This window comes from Excalfactoria chinensis, chromosome 8 (genome assembly GCF_039878825.1).
Source record: "Excalfactoria chinensis isolate bCotChi1 chromosome 8, bCotChi1.hap2, whole genome shotgun sequence".
Classification (NCBI taxonomy): Eukaryota; Metazoa; Chordata; class Aves; order Galliformes; family Phasianidae; genus Excalfactoria; species Excalfactoria chinensis.
Genome location: NC_092832.1, coordinates 19,444,427 through 19,460,914, shown reverse-complemented (window position 1 = coordinate 19,460,914; position 16,488 = coordinate 19,444,427). Strand labels below are relative to the sequence as shown.

General features: G+C 41.8%; 1 protein-coding gene across 1 annotated transcript in view; it reads left to right on the top strand.

The window, feature by feature from the left end:
- EIF2B3 (eukaryotic translation initiation factor 2B subunit gamma) overlaps window positions 1-16,488 on the top strand; it is a 90,902-nt gene that overhangs the window by 23,856 nt on the left and 50,558 nt on the right. The gene's annotated exons all lie outside the window — the stretch shown is intronic.

Here is a 16,488-nt window from a genome sequence, read left to right as displayed (position 1 = left end):
TGTAATCTTTCCTTTAACATCCTCCTACCAGATGCGAGGGGGATGCTATGTACCCATGGAAAAATGACTGCTCTTCTGCCAAAGTTGAAGGATTATCCTTGATGATGGCGGTCAAGAGTGAGCCATATTAAATGCTGTGATGGAAAGAGCCTGTCCCAGGGTGTCCTCAGTGTCTCTCACTTATTTTCTTTTTTTTCTTGGATTGAGTTGCAGGCATGTGTTCTGTTCATTCATGGCAGTTATCTGCACAGTGCGGGAAATGCAGCGCTGTTGCTTTCTGAGGTTTTGAGTAAACAAACAGTCATGGGTCTATTCTGAGCTAGGGAGGAATGGCTTATCTACTTAGGATTTTCTTTACGGCTTTCTAGCGGTAGCGGGTGTCTGTAGTACAGCAACCCAAGAATTGCTGTAACACATGTGAGTTTAGCTGACCTCTGATTTTACAGGTTCATCTCAGCAGAGGTTTTTCATTCCTGTTACCCTATAGCTAAATTAATCAGGCTTTATCCTGCAGGCCAAACTTTGTCTTCAGGAACACCTGTTCAGTTACGTTGTCTTCAACGGACCTTATTGAATGTGGCAGTTTGGGATCTGGTAAATGTAATGTCTTTGATAGCTGTGCATATGTAAATATAATGCAAAGTGTTAACCATCCTCCAGGTCAAACTCACAGATGATAGTCTAGAAGCACAGGGAGAGAAGATGTGGTAAGTTTAGAAAAAAAGTTAAATACAAATAAAATATAGGCACATATTGTAAAAGTTGTCAGGTGAAGCATAGGAGTAGCCAAACCCTTGATTTTGTGTTAAGATTTGAAGGATAACATCTCAAACAACCTGGCAGTTTGAAACATCAGGCTGAAGCATCAGGCCAGGACCTTCTTGGCAGAGCCTCTGAGGTTGCTGCCCTCTGAAGCAGCCTGCTGTGGGTGCTGTGCTGTGCTGTGGGTGCTGTGCTGTGGGTGCTAGCATGGGCTCTGTTTGACAGCTGCCATCTTGGAGAAGTTCTGAGGGAAGAAAAATACTATATGGATATCCTCACATATTTTCTAATGAGGCAATTCCAGGGTAGCAACAACTGTGGGAGCTCTAGGAAGACAAAATGTTGGCAGCTAACGAAGTTTTAACCACTGTGTTGTCTAGACCTGCTCAAGCCCTGGCTTTCTCATGTGAGAAACAAAAGCAATGCTTCAAACTATCTTTGAAGTCTTTTTTTAAACATCATAGTAAAGCAAGGAGAAATAAAAAAAAAAGAGAGCAAGCCCAATCTCGTTTGTCTTCATGGATCACTTGATGTGACTGACTTTCAGCTACCATGTTGGCCGTTTCTTGATCTCTGGACTTTGTTTTAATGAAATAACAGACGTTGTGGCAAGATGGGAGAATTTCCAGTGCACTCAATTCATTCCTCTGTAAAATACAATAGACATCTTGAGGGTATTGCTTTTGTTTGTTTTGCTTTTAATGGTCTCTTTGAAGGGTTATGGTGGTCTTGTTACATGAACTCTAGAACTCCTTCAGTGCTCGGTTTGCTTTTCAGATCCTTTTCATTTTGTTTTCTTTCCTCTCCCACCCCTCCTTGCTTTTAAGGAGCAGGGAAGGGAGTGGTGGAAGGACTGGGAAGAGAGAGGATGAGGTTTTTCTCTCAAGCTAGGACTCTTGTTACTGGTAAAAATCTAGATCCCGTACAGAAGAGGTTCAAAGGACCTTTGGCTTCCCGTTCTCACAGGAGGGAAGTTCTGTTGACAAAACATCCAAAGCTGTAGAACACTAATTTAAATCCTTGAAGAAAAACCTTTTTCCTGACCTTTGCCTTCTTCCTACCACTGGATTTCACGCTCTTCACTTTCCTGCCATAAAAGAGCAGCTGGTGAGGAGGGACAGGGGAAAATACACATTCTCTTGAGTACCTGTTGAGTATTAAATATTTATTTGCTCTTGACTCGGGCATTCTTATAATAACAAGAAGCGCTGCAGAAAGAAACAATAGGATTTCTGAGTTCAGGGTGTGATGTGCAACTCTGTTTCTCAATTTGGTTAGAATTTCTTTTCAGGGTTTGTTGCTTTGGTTTGCTCTGTTGGGTTGTTGGTTTGTTTTTGTGTGTGAGTTGCGGATAGCTGCTTTGGTTTTGAGAAACGATTCTTAATGTTACTCCAGAGAAAGGTTTAATTTTCTCCTTTGATCCTCAGAGCAAGTTTGGCAGAAGCTTTCTGTTCATCATTTACTTATCCTTTTTTAATCCGTTCTTGCCATCATCTTGATGACAGGTTCTACAGGTAGCATCCTTCCTGTAGTATACAAAGGCAAAACAGTATCAGATACGTCCATTCAGGCACATTTTGTGTGCATTAGGATGGGCTGAGAGGCACATTTATTGATAGTGCCTGGAGAGGCTAACACTGCTGGGGAAGGCTTTTTGAAGGAAATGGTTCCTGTTTGGGTAATGAGAGCTTATAAACAGCCCCGAACAGCCTGTGCATGTCATTCACTCAGGCAAATAGCTGCAAGACGATAGTGAAAGAAATACAAATACAGTATGGGGAGTTTCAGAGCCAGTTGAGGGCTCTTTGAAGAGGGGAAAAAAGAAAGCTATGTGCTCATCCCTGGAGCCTAGTGTTGCCGGTGACATCTCTGAGTTAGGGCTTGGCAGAATGAAGGAGTGAGGAAATGATGAGAATTCCATAGCTGCCTTTTTTGTTTTCAGAGAGAGATGGGGCAAAAGTATTTGTTTTCAAAGCACGATTACAATGGGCAGGAACTTTTTACTCCACCTCTGATATTTATGGTCGTGCAAAGCAAGACAGTAAAAGACACCTGTTGGAGCAGGTCTAAATTTGGAGCATTTCCTTTTAAGATATTGTGGGCTGTGTAAGGGTGAGTTCAGTCTTCGTGGGTGTTCCATCTGCACAGACGCAGGTGCAGGGCTTCTCCTAGAGAATATGTTAATAAATCACCGTGACAATTCCAGCTACTTATTACCTCATGCGCTTCAGACAGAAAGGAATACCTCATCTATAAATATATGTAGTACTAACATTAGTAACCTTGAAGTAACAATGCAGATCTGTTTTTAAGATATTTTAGTAAAAAGCAGGAGGGAGGGTAAGACAGGAGGGAGGCTTTTCTTCCCTTTCCCCTTGCATCAGGAGACTAAAAATGAACGGTGTGGTATAACACTGAATGTCCGCATTGCCAAGTGTGTAGGTAATGGGAGTTCCGAAATAGCTTTGATACACTTGATTTCCTTTCAGTTGCCTTGGGATATTGCCTCCTTTTCTGCTGATAATTTGCCTTAAATAAGCAGATCATACATAAACTCAACAGCTTCCTAAGGTTTTCTGTTCTGCAGCTGCCCTCCTTGGGAAAATGGCATCTCTGAAATACTCTGCTGCCCTTGTGGTGGCTCATTTGTTTTCTTCTTGTCAGGTATAGTTCCACAAGGAAGGATGGGAATGACACAGATAGAAGCAGATTTTCCATTGTGTAAAGCATCCTAAATGAGACAGTGGACAGATGTTCTTCTAGATTGAGTACTTGGTCAGTCATGTGTCAGAATGAGGTGGATTACTTCTAATAGATGGAAAAGCAAGACTTTGATAACCTGGTCCGTTCTGCATTGTGCTTTAGGGAGCGGTCCCACAAGTAATAACTCTGGCAGATCTGAAAGGAGGGTGATGATAACCCAGCTCAGTAGGGAAACCCAGAGGAAAAAGTCAGGACAGATCAGGCAGCAGTAACTTTTAGCTGGGTTTGGCTGTCTCCAAGATTACGATGTGTATGGTGGCGTTGGTGCTGCTCCTGTGCTTGGAAAAAAAATGATAGTTTTCCCTAGTAGAAAACTTCAGGGGTTTCTTTGCATTCAACTGATGTTTTAAGGAACACCATGGAAAGATGTTGGATATTTCTCTTATCTCTAAAGCCTGACTTTGTGAAAGCGATGTGTGGATCTTAATGTCTTTGCTGTTAATCTAGGTCTATTCTTGCAATTATTTCATATCTGCTCTTTTTATAAATAATATCTCTTTTTCTGATGAATACTTATAATCAGAAATTAAGTCAGGTTTGCTTTTGGCTCTTCCAACCTAGAAACAGGGATTTCATGTGTACATTTGGGTAATCATCCTCTTGCAGATGCACGAGCCAGATTAGAGTCTGGCTCTCCTTCTCAGAACTGAATTGGTTTCACAGCACTAGTAGGAATTTTAGAAGTTGTAAAAAGTTATTTTCGCCAGTTAAGCAAGCAGATCTGACTCTGAGTCAAAACAGGAGGGCTGGCCCTATTGAATAAGAGAGTGTGATTTTTACACACTAACTTCTCAGATTATAACCATGCTTTTAAAAATGGTGTAGCTTTAATGGTATTTCTTTACAAAAGATGACTCTGCTGAATGCTTCAGTATAAATACTGGCCTGTGAGTTTTTGAGTCATTTTTGGGAGTAGATTGTTCAGAAGATGCCCTTGGAGGTCCTGTTTGCCTGTTGAGAAGTTTCTCAGGTTACTAGAAGTAACTGTTGTAACCTAAAAGGCATTCGTTTTCATAGGAAGTTGGCTTTTATTATTATGCATTTCAACTTTGGTCAGCTTGCTCTGCTTTTTCTGCAAGTACGTTGGGGATGAATGTAGCCTTCAACTTCAGAAACTGAGTATTTTTGAAATTATGCATTGTTTCTATAATGCATTTATCCAAATACAAGTAAAACATTAGATTTAGTGCTTTTGTTTGTTGAATTTAGCTATAGAAAGAGTTATTGGCAATGGGTTAAATTTTACTGCAGGATTCTTGACGCTAAGTATAGGACTAAAAGCAGAGAGCATGAGGCTCAGCATTTCTAAATGTCAGTAAATGCATGTTGTGTGGCTTGTCATTAGTCATCTGTGTGATGCTGAGGTCTCGGACCAGTGTTTAGCCCATGACTCAGTTTTACTTTTTGAAGGTTTCCGAGGAGGATGAGACAGCCCTGTTGTTTGGATGCTATAGAGTGCGTGTGACTCCGTGATCGTAGTGCTTTCTATGAGTCATCAGGTTGGATAATACTGAAGTTGCATCTCACTGTTATTCTGAAAGGAGCTTGGATCTTGAAAAGATGACAAATGTTCTGTTCATTCAAAAAGAAAAAAAACACAAAACCAAAACTTAGTATTTTGATACAGCTGCCACTGTGCAATTTTAGCAGTGCAGAAAGGCAGGAAACGTAGCCATTGCTGGTTGTTTTAGTGACGTATTTATCCCCATTGATCTAGATGTTATCTCTGTGGTGTAGAAGTTCCTATGGATGGTCTGGTTAGAGGAGAGGCACAGAGTGATCCATGTTTTGCTCTCGGCATATGTTTTCAGCCATAGTGTATATTTAGAGAGGCATTGTGTAGCTGCTTGTTGAAATTTTAGGGCTTCACCTTGTGTTCAGCATCCCCAGAATGACCAGGAAGCCACAGAGGGGCACAGACTCCTTATTGTGTGGCTGGGATGGTACAGAGAAGAAAAGCCAAAGGTCAGAGGAGTTATCCCTACTTGTGTGAGTGCTGTCAGGCTCTCCCCACCACATGTCAGCCATGTGTTCCTCATCAGCGGGATGTGGAACTCCATGACGCAGAGCAGACTGGAATGCGGAGTTAGTTAACACCCGCCGTTGGGGAATTTATCAGCCAATGTGGAATACTGGGGGGAGGAAACAGCCTAGTTTAAAGCAAAGTAAGGGTGAAATGAGGCATGTGACTGTTCCTCTTCAGTTAAAAGTTCTGATTCTGCTTGGGGCTGAGGTCCTGATTCCTGGGCTCAACTAGTGCTTATGGTTGTGGTTTGCTTACCGTACAGCATTGCTGGGTTTTTTGTCTGCATTTCAATCTTTTATATAGTCATGCTTAGCAGAAGATTTCGGCAGTGGGCTGGAGGCAAATACCCATAGAAATTTCATAAGGAACCTATTCATCTAGATCATGTGAAAAAACACAGACTTAGAAGAGCCTTCCCTTCATTCTGGTCATCCAAACGACCATCTCTTTGTGCAAATGGCTATACTTGGTGTCAGTCGATCTGTAGTTGCATAATCTTTTTTTAACGCTGTTTTATTACATTGACTCGTAGCTAGTGTGAACTCTAGCTTGGGTGATTTATTGCAATTAGCAACGCTAAGAATGTTGTGTAAGTCTCAGCGGAAAGAGTGAGAATATGCAATGAACTACTTGGAGGTGTATGTGTGCCCGGGATCTTTACTGGGTTTGCCTTCTTACTTTACTTGCAGCAAGTATATATCTTTCAAAATGTTTCCATTCATTCAGAATACAATGCTGAATTCCCTCTTGAATAGCCGTTGTGTGGTTCTCCCCAAACAGCATTGTGCTGGCAGTTTCTGGAATTACACAGGAAATGAAGAGCATAGCAAGCTTTCCTTTCTCTTGCTAAGACATGCTCCACGGGAGTTCTTCCAGTAGATCGAGTAAATAGCAGGGATCTGTTCCTAAGGGCACCATGTCCTCTATGTTTCAGCTTTGAAAAATCCTAGTTTTCCCTGGCTTTAAATCCTTCTTTTCTCTTCAGCGAATTTATTGCACCATTTCTCCAGCTAAAGAAGATTAGATAGAGATCCCTTTTACAAGCAGTAAAACTTCTTAGCCAGTTGTCTTGGAGATTTCTTATAAGACCCTCCGCTTCCTCAGTCACCAAATGTACGCTGTCATGTTAGAAATTGTGAGAAAGTGGCAATTGGTCCTTGATATGCAAACTGTCAATGCGGAATGCTGTATCTAGCACAATTACTCATTTTCACTGTAACTTGCTTGTAGCTGCATACTTATGCATTGGCCGGCAATAACTATTCATTCTGCTTTGGTGGATGATCTTAAAATCCTTCATCTCGTATCTTTTTTCCTTCTTTTTAAAGAGGGGGTTCTGGGGAACATCCACAATCTGTATTTTTCAAATCTGAATCTGTCAATATGGATAGAATTTTAAAGGAATAATTTGTGGCTGATGGACTTTAATTAAACTCCAAGGCTTGGAAGCAAATGAGTAAGAAAACGAGGGAAATTCGAGTTAAAGCTGAACTTCTAGTTTTTCTGCATATAAATCTTCCAGCAGCTGGTGATATTTGCAAGAGCACAAGAGGCTGTTTTTTCAGTATTCCCTTTGATTTTTTTTCTTGCTTTATTATTCCCAAGCTGTAGCATTAAATATCATTTCAGAGGCCGTGCCTGTCCCTAACTTCTCTCTGTCCTGTCTCTATGGTGTGCGCGAACACATGTATGCAGATACATGTATTATATAGCTTTGTTCACTCACGCATTGGCACAACATTAATAGAACTAAGTATGTTTTTTTTGTTGCTTTTCCCCCTCCCCCCCCCAAAATGAGTACTGCGTTGCTGAAAATACCTCTGAAATTCCCAGTTCTGTGACTTTGAGCCTTCGCCAGGTAGAACAGTAATAACAGAATCACGGCCAGCAGTGCCATAAATTTCAACTGAAGTATTGGGTAAGAAGGCTGCTTTCTGTTTGTACTCTTGTTAGAGATATTTATGCAGGGCAGGTCTTTCAGCAAGTATGATTATTTTCAGAGAGGCCCTCTCCATTCTTGCATTAGAATGTGCTGGGGATGTGTGCAGGGAATGGCACCTGACGAGCAGCAGCCAGACAGAAGGAATAAAATCCCTTGAGTGTGAGACTTCTCTTTATGGCCATTTTTCACTTCTAAAGCCACTTGAAAAATATTGTTCTTCAGGTAGATTTCTTTCCTAGATCCCTGTGTTAGCATTTGGGTGCCTGCCATTTTCCCAGACCAAGAAGCTACTGAAGACCTAAGCTTTTCAAGTAGGAAAGTATGCACACACACAATTTGCAGCACCAGACGCTATTGAAAGAATAATGGACCATTCCCACATTGAGTTTCATTCTTCATGAGCTCCCTCCCAGACCTCTGGAGCCACTGTGCTAGCAAATGATTACATTCTGTTTCTGTTCCATAACTCTTCCTAAACAAAATGTTAATTGAGACGTAGATTTGCACAATTTAGATTCCTTTGTTAAATCGATGTGGTTAAAGATAGCCAGTGGTTATTGAGGGAATGGATCACTGAGCCAAATTAATGCTTGCTGTTTTGTTTTTCTATATCCTGCCATTTTGGAAGATAGTATATGTTTGAGATTTAAGGAATACGTCTCCTGAATGCGTTTGTTTTAGATCTGTGCTGTAGTAGCATAGCTCTAGAATGCAGGTTTCTGTGTGCTCTGATTTGCATTGCTGTGTGAAGGAAACAGCCTGAAAAAAAGCAAAAATAAAAGAACCCAAAACTTTATTATTTTTTCATAGTATTTATCTGCTGAGAGGAAGAGATTATGATATTGGAGTTGTTATGTAGGTTATGGACCTTCCAATGTGTCAGGTTTAACCTTGTGCCTGGGGTTTGGAATGACGTGTTACATTCTGGACATCTGTTGATCTGAAGGATTTGCAGGAACGTTGTCTGACCTTACATCTCAGTGATGTACTCTTGTCTTTGAGGTAAAAAAGAAGAAAAAAGAGTAAAATAGAAACATTGATGTTTGATAGTTGTAGAACACCATTGAAATAAGCTACCTTTCTGTTCACAGCAGTATAGTTCTCTTGTCCTCATCCATGTGATGCTGGAAAGGTTGAAAAATGCCATGTCAATTGACATGCTATTACCTGTTGGCGTTAACAATATCTTGTAAGTAATGTGCAAAGAGATCTGGCTTCTACTTACTTGCCTTTGTGGCCTCAAGAAGTGTGTTTCATATTTGTCTCTCGTAATTTCTTCACTTTTTAAAATAAACACAATATTACTTCTCCAGCCTCTTACAGGCATAACTCATGAATGTTTATGTCAGTAATGTAAATGTAAAATGCTGCTCTGGGTATGGGGTATGAACTGTTGTCTTTCCTGCGTTTAGTGCTTGCTAAAACAATCTGCAGGAAGCAGCTGGTGTAACATTGCATGCAGTGTGAGCTACAGATCATGTTTATCCCCAGATTTTCAGTTTCAGCGCTATGTTGTTTCATCCATCAGACCCCAGTAATATTCAAACGTATTGTCGTGTATAATACTATTTGTTCTTCAGTTTTTCACAGGAAAGCATTGGACACACAGTGAAAAATGAAATACGATTTGTTTCCTCTTAACAAGCCGCTATTCCTGAGTGCACGCTGTGAAATTTGCAGATAGGTGGTTCCTCGCCTGCATGTGACCTGGTTTTACAAATACTGCCTTGAGTCTGGCACTGCACCTGAGCTAACATACAAGCATCTGTGCTGCTGCCAGGGCTGGCTGGCAGCGTGTAGTGGGCGTTGGTGCAGCTCCCACGCAAGGAGGAGCCGGGGGCACTCGTTGGGAGCCAGCCCTGGAGCCAGAGCAGTACTATTGCCAGGGCTTCCTCAGATCTGCATTACCCCGGATAAAGGAGAAAAGGTGATGTTTATGTTTGTCAGTTCCTGAGTTTGCTTAGCTGATGGCCACTTCCAGTTTGGCCATCTGATAGCAGCTTCAAAATTCCGAGATAAGAATTGCTTTTCTGCTACCTGCATTTACAGTTTTGGTCATCACTTTCAGGCCCCACCAAAAAGCAAATATCCAACACTCAGTCTTTAACAGCTCTCCAGATAGCTTACCCTCTTTATTAGAAAAGTAATGTCCTCTAGAAGGCTATCACTCCAAAGACTAATTGCTTTCATTTTTTCTGAATGTTTTTAAAATATGCCAACAATTTCCTACGGGTGATCTGCTTTAAAAAATGCTTTTGAAGTGATTTGGATAGCCACGTGTGATCTGCTTATGTGCTTCTGAATGAATACCTTGTGCATGAAGACTTGATTCTTTCTGAACCATGGATCACGGTAATGTAAAAGGCGATAGTGCTCTGTTAAATACTGACCTCAAAGATCATGCACATAAATGAATGTGTTGAATGTATGGAGGCAGTTTCCAGTTGTTCCAGAAGAGGTTTAGATTGGGTGTCAGGAGGAGTTTCTTCTCAGAGGGGGTGGTCAGGCGCTGCGATGGGCTGCCCTGGAAGTAATGAATCCCCAACCCTGGCGGTATTTCAGAGATGTGCGGATGTGGCACCAAGGAATGGGGCACTGTGGGTGATTTGTACTGATGTGGATCAACATACGGTGGAGGAAAAAAGTGGATGAGAAACAGTTCTCAGTAGTCTTCTTCATGACCCAAAGCAGTAACATCTCCCTCACTGTTACTTAGTCACAGTCAGAATCCATCCTGCATTCACACCTCTGAGGAACTAATTATGTCAGCAAGTTAGTTGAGGCGGACCCAAAACTGAGATTAGGAGTTTCAAACAGTAAGAAGCAAGTGTTCTCCTGTTACATGAGCACTACATGCTGACTTGATAAGCCGAGATTTGCCTCAGAAAACATTTCTGAATGATTTTGGAGTGTCTTTAATTAATGGAACTGGTTCCCTGCTGAACCAACAGTGTGTTTTTAAGCACTGCCGTCACTACTAGAGGCACTTTGAAAGGAGAGGTGATTCTTCTTACCAGAAATAGAACTGCTATGCTGTACAGTTTATACTTCCAGAAATTGCTTTGAGGCTTCAGTTTGTATTTGACTTTTGGCTGGTTTGCGAGATGGTGTGATCCAATCGATCAGGTCATGTTTTAAATTGAAAGCATACATACTTTGTATATGCTATAAAGTATCATTTGCGTGTGAGGAAGAGCCCATGAGATCACATTAGAAAGTTTTTAGCTGCGCCTGGGCATAGAGAAGGCTTAGCAAATGGTTTTCTGTGTGTCCGTTGTGTAGTTGTTGCTTTTGGTTTTTTTAATCAATGTACGTCAGAGATCCAAATACAAATAAAGTGCGCTCTGCGGGCTAATTAAACCAGTGCCTCTGTGGAAGAACTTCGTTTCTGGAATTCCTCTTGTAAATCCGAGATATAAACAAAAACCTTGTTACTTTTATATCGTTTCCCTCTGCCTCGTGTACGTGATTCTGGAAGTCGGGGAGCTGGATGTTTATGCCTTGTTTTTATAGCAGAATATTTGTGTGGCTGAATTTTTATTGAAGCATAATTCCTGGTTTCCTCGCAGTTGAGCAAGGCTACTGTACAGTGGGAACATACATTAACTTGAGTCACTGTACAAGGCTGTTCAGTTTGAAGCCGTTGAGGCAGCAAATCATTCTCCAGTGTTTCCTCATTAAAAGTTGTTTGCCACTTCTCTGGAGATCCTGAAAGTAAATCAGAAGCATTTCCTGAAAGAAGGATGTGCAAAGAACAGCTTATAGGCCGCGGGATCTTCTGTCCCCCCATCTCTTGCCCCACCTGTGACTGGGACAGGTAACCTTACGTTCTGTTTTGCTTCACTTCACCTGCGTGCCTGGCTGAGCAGCTACCAGGGCCTGCCTTTCAGCTGAAGTTGGCTGTAGTTTGATCCTTAATGGCTTTACAGTGTGCTCGTAGGCTGTGAGCTCTTGGCTTTCTACGTTTTAAATGATCTAGTGCAAAGATAGTACCTGCCTTAAGAGTTTATCATCTATATGGACATGCTGTTGTGATATTGTCCTTGCTGTGCATCAGATGTGAATTTGGGGCTTTTTATTATAAACATATTTTTAGCGCATTCCAACATAATCACAAAATCTATCGTTTGTGAGGAGTTTATATTTGTTAGTGTGAATAATCAGCTTCTGTTAAGTACAAAACCTCCCTTTTATTTTTTAATGGCAAAATACTTCCAGAGCAGAGCCCAGCAGTTCACATTGAAAGAAGGAAACACAACACATCTATTAAAGCTTCCTGTTCATTTTGGGTGTTCTTACTGCTACTTACTCTCTGATAGGTTTTTTCAATACTGTTCTCTGCAAAAGCAGCCTTTGTAGACTTGGTCCCTTTTTTTATGTTACTAATAGAGTCTAGAGGCTTAGCACAGGTCTTTATAGTTGCAGATTGTTTCCAATACATTTTTTCCTTTACAAACCATGGGCAGGACTGCACACGAAATCTCTGTTATTGTATTTGTGCTTTGTACTCATGTACTTGTTGACTGTTTTACAAGCCAGTAACGTAGTAGCCACAGGCTCGGAAGCTTGCCCAGAAATCTGGCATATTTAATTAGTGCTAGTAAACAAGCAGAGTTTCAAATTTAATTTTTCCTTCTTTAATTCCTATAAACCTCAAGCCATTTAAAGCTTAATTTTGACACTAGTTTCGTTTATGCAGTTGGATAATACTGAAGCAGTCCACAACCACACATGGAATGGTCCCAGTCTCTTCCAAGCAAGAAGGGAATAGAAGTTGTTTCATTTTAATAGTATTTGAGGTTGCCATAAAACTGTAAACGATAATCTTCAGGTCATCTACTATGTGTTTTCTTTTTCTTTTTGTGAAGCTAAGTGTTTCAAGATGAGGAGATTGCCCTGCTATGGGTTTAGCCTTGTAAAGGAGAATGACTGCGTTGGTTGCCTCTCTGGTCTTGGTACAGAGAGCTATTTGAAGGGCAAATTATGGAGGCATCTAAACTCCCTTACCCACCACAGACATCTCATTACCTCAAGTCTGCATGGTTTGAATCACTACTGCAGATAGAAGAGGATTCAGCTGCTGTCTTCTCCTTTTGCTTTTCAATCTCTGCTTGTGAGCAGTGGTGAAAACGGCTCTGTATTACTGCTTTCATCATTAGGGACCGCTGAAGTCTAGATCAATGACTTTTCTACTATCTATTTAATTACTGAAGCCAAGCTGTCTCCAGACTACGGGTGTGCCAATGTCCTGCATCACAGTGATAAAATGCTTGTTAATTTTAGCCTGGAACTGGACTTTATAATGATATCTGCAAAAAAGCACCAATTATATCAGTAGTTAGACTATGAAAATACACTGAGCAGTGTCTTATTAGGTATCAAGATAACTTTTCCTTCAAGACTTTTTAAAGTGAACGCTGCCCACCTCATTAAAGGTAGTTCCCACCTGCTGTGTAGAGTTAGCAGGTGCTGAGCTGTACAGAGCTCTTATTTGTGTGAGCTTGCATTGAGTTGGCCAGGATTTTCTCTTGTCCACTGCAGTTTTCTGACAGTCATATTATCACCGTGTAAAAGGAGTGAAATCCCCCCTGCTGAATCTTAAGCTGTTATCCAGGTCCCAGCAATGGGTGAAAGATGAAAAATGCTGGAAGTTCCTCTCTGTCCTCAGTGCACTGTATGTGTATGTTCAGTCGGGCTTTATGCTGTAGCACACCTACTTCAGTGTCCTCCTGAAAGCATTTTATGTGTGAGCTCAGAATCCTTACAGTAATGTGCTGCAGTGACTTCTGTTATGGCCATTAACAAATCTGGAAATTTTAAGTTATGAGTAATCCAGTCTAATCAGAAACTAAAGCAATGTGGTTGTAGCTGCTGTAATTACTTGTTTAAAAAATGCACACTTGGACTTGGGATGGATGTTGAACTCTTCTTGTGGTAGCAAATGTTCCTATGTCATTTTTTTCCCCCTGATCTTCGTGTTCACCCCCTGGCATTTCTGATGATGTCCTGTAAAATGCAAGTTACGTATTAGAAGAATTAGAAGAATAGGGTTACTTTTAGTTGGATAAGGAAGAGGAGGCTGCACTTGGCTTCAGAGGAACTTGAACTCACTTTTGGTTTTAAACTCTATTGTCACTCTGCATAAAGAATGATGCATTCACTATTTGTAAGGCTTTGTTTTCATGACGTTCATATTTGATACTTCTAAAATATTTGCCGACAAATACCGTAGTGTCTTTCAAAGTGGCAAGGAATGTATGCATCTCTGTTTTACTTGTGTGGCATTTATACTACTTGCTCTGTTTCTTCTCTGCAGAGCTGGGCAGTGTTTGAATGCTGATGCTGTCCTGAGCCTCATGACCCAAAACTGATGTTGCCCCAGGCTGTCGTGTGCCTGAGGGTGTACCTGAATGCAGGGGCTGAGCCATAACTTGAGCTCTATTTTCCTTTAGGGAAATGAGAACAAGTGATCAGGTGTGGTCTGTGCACAGTAACAGATTTCAAAAGAGATTTTTAATTGCAAGCAGCTGATAGTGAAGAAGGCTCTCATGAGGTACCTGCATTTTGCAGATCCTACACTGTAAGTCTTAGCTGTGGGGAAAATGCCCCTCTGTACCCGAGAGGCACAGAACACCCTTGTAGCCCTCAGGAGCAAAGCTCTGATCGGCAAGGTGTGGTGCTGGGTATGGCTCTGTTTGCCTTCAAGTCTAGGGCAGCAGCGTTAAGAAACTGCAGCAACCTTCCTGTGTTTAAGCTATATATTGCTAGTGACCTACAGCTTTGACCCAGTATTCACTTTCACTGTTTCCCATGCATTTACTGTAATTATTTGATTTAAGAAAATATATCATATGTCTGCTGCTCGGCCCTTTGGGAACTGGTGTAGGAGGGATCAGCAGGAACTGCTGTTCTTCAGTAGCCTCTACTCAATCCTCCAGCTTCACTTGTTTGCTTAAAACTTGTTCCTCTCATGTGTTGTCATCCTTTCAGCCCTGGTGATCTTAGGGAACAATTATTTGCTAAGGTGAATTTCCACTAAGCAGGAAGCAAAATGAGCTGAAAATTGGAAATCATTAGGGTTGCCAGGTGCAGACTTTTAGTTCTTTCTCCTCCTTTAGCAAAGAAAGCATTTCCCAAAGCTTGATTAAATCTCTTAAATCACAGTTTAGCTCAGCATAAGAAAAATAAGCTCAAATACCAAATCTGAACGAAGTGACTAAGCCACGTCCCGTCGTGTTGGAATTGAATTGGTTGTAGTGCACAGTAATCTACTTCATTGTCATCCCAGCCTTAACTGTAGCATGAGATTATTACATTGAATGTGTATAATAAAAAGGCTTACACTTTGTATGTACTGCTTTAAATATTTTGGCACACCACAGAAAGAAACTTTACGTGCAAGGCTTGATTAATCCTTTTTCTCTGTGTGCAGAACAAGTAGCTGCTGGAGCTCAAGGGTAGAACCTATTAATAATGTCTCTGGCAGTCCCTGCCCTCCTTCAGTGTATTCTCCTCTCTTCTTACCAAACTTCATCCTTATTATCATGTTGGTCTCCCTTTTGTTTTCCAAGTGAAGCATGTGGGTGTTCTAGCCTGGTAGAAAAGCACCTAGTGTAAATGATGTGCACAGCCTGGATTTCAGTGGAGGGCAGGGAAAGGAGAAAGGGGTAGGGAGACTGCGGGGAGCCCCAGCCCTCATGTTGTTCCTTACAGCTGTTAGCACTCAGTGTGGCAGAGCAGCCCCTTCAACCAAGCTTAGGGAAACTGCTGTCCCCAGCAGCTGTGTCAGCATGCTCTCAGGGGATGCTCGTGCACCCAGGGAGCGTTCCTCCTCTTGGGGTGGGTGAGGAATTGCTGCTGTTCTCATTTTCCTAAGATGAAGCTGGAGCAGGGTGAGGAAAAACATTCTGTGCAGGGCTGTGCGATGAGTTGGCCACGCAGCCGTCAGCACCCTCACTGCTCAGCACTGGAGTCGAACAGACGTAAATGTTAAGTCGTGGCGTTGGAGCCAAGATAACGAGTCTTTGTGTATGGAAGGTCATGCTGGCTTATTGTAAACCATTGCTGACCTTGATCAAATATTAATCCTGAGCTCTGCCTGCTAACCTATACTCTTTATTCTAAAGAAAATGACTTAATCTTTGGCTTTCAATGAAAGCTCGTTTCTTTACCAAAAAGTTTTCAACATCTTCTTGTCAGAAGTAGGTTCATAATTTGTATTAGAGTCTCATGAGCATATTAATAATATAATACAACAAAGAAAAATGGCACATGGTGAGGGTTATAAATGAAAAATATTTATTATTCAGAAGGCTTTCAAGCAACTCTAGGTCATTAGATCAATGAAACATTTGGATTTTGAACTACTTGCCATTCCTGGTGCAGGGCCTCTACAGAAGCAGCTTTGGGAGCATGAAGTGTTACGTTCCTGGGTGTCTGCAGGCTGTCTGCAGGCAGGTGCTGGGGTGTCTGGTAGGAGAGCTGGGCTGTGAACATGCCGTATCCTTCCCTGCTAGGCCCTCAGGGAATCAAAGAGTGTTGTGTGATGCCCTCTTGTTTTGGTAAATAGGGTTTTTAGAAAGTTGAAGGAAGAGCAACATCAAGAAGTTGGGATGATTGAACTTGGGAGGCAGAGGTCAGGGTCACTGGGGATCATGGCACAGTCCATAAGACAGGCAGCAGTAGTCTGTGCCACCTTTAAATCCAGCTTGGCAATGGTATTTCTGCCAAGCTGTACCCTGCTCCTCGCTGTGCCAGCTGCCTTACATCACCCAGGTGTTCCTCAGAACACAGCTGAACCAGTTCTTCCACCTGAGAAACATCATACAGCCAGCCAGAGCCGTTCTATGATAGATGATGTGATTCTTCTAATTAAACCTTGCTCAGCCCTCCTGCAGAGCTGGCAGAAGGCGGGTGGCCCCGGCCCAGTTTTGCAGGACAACCCAGGACAGCGAGCAGAGCCGTGCACCACAGCTGCTGCTGTTCAGCCCAGAGA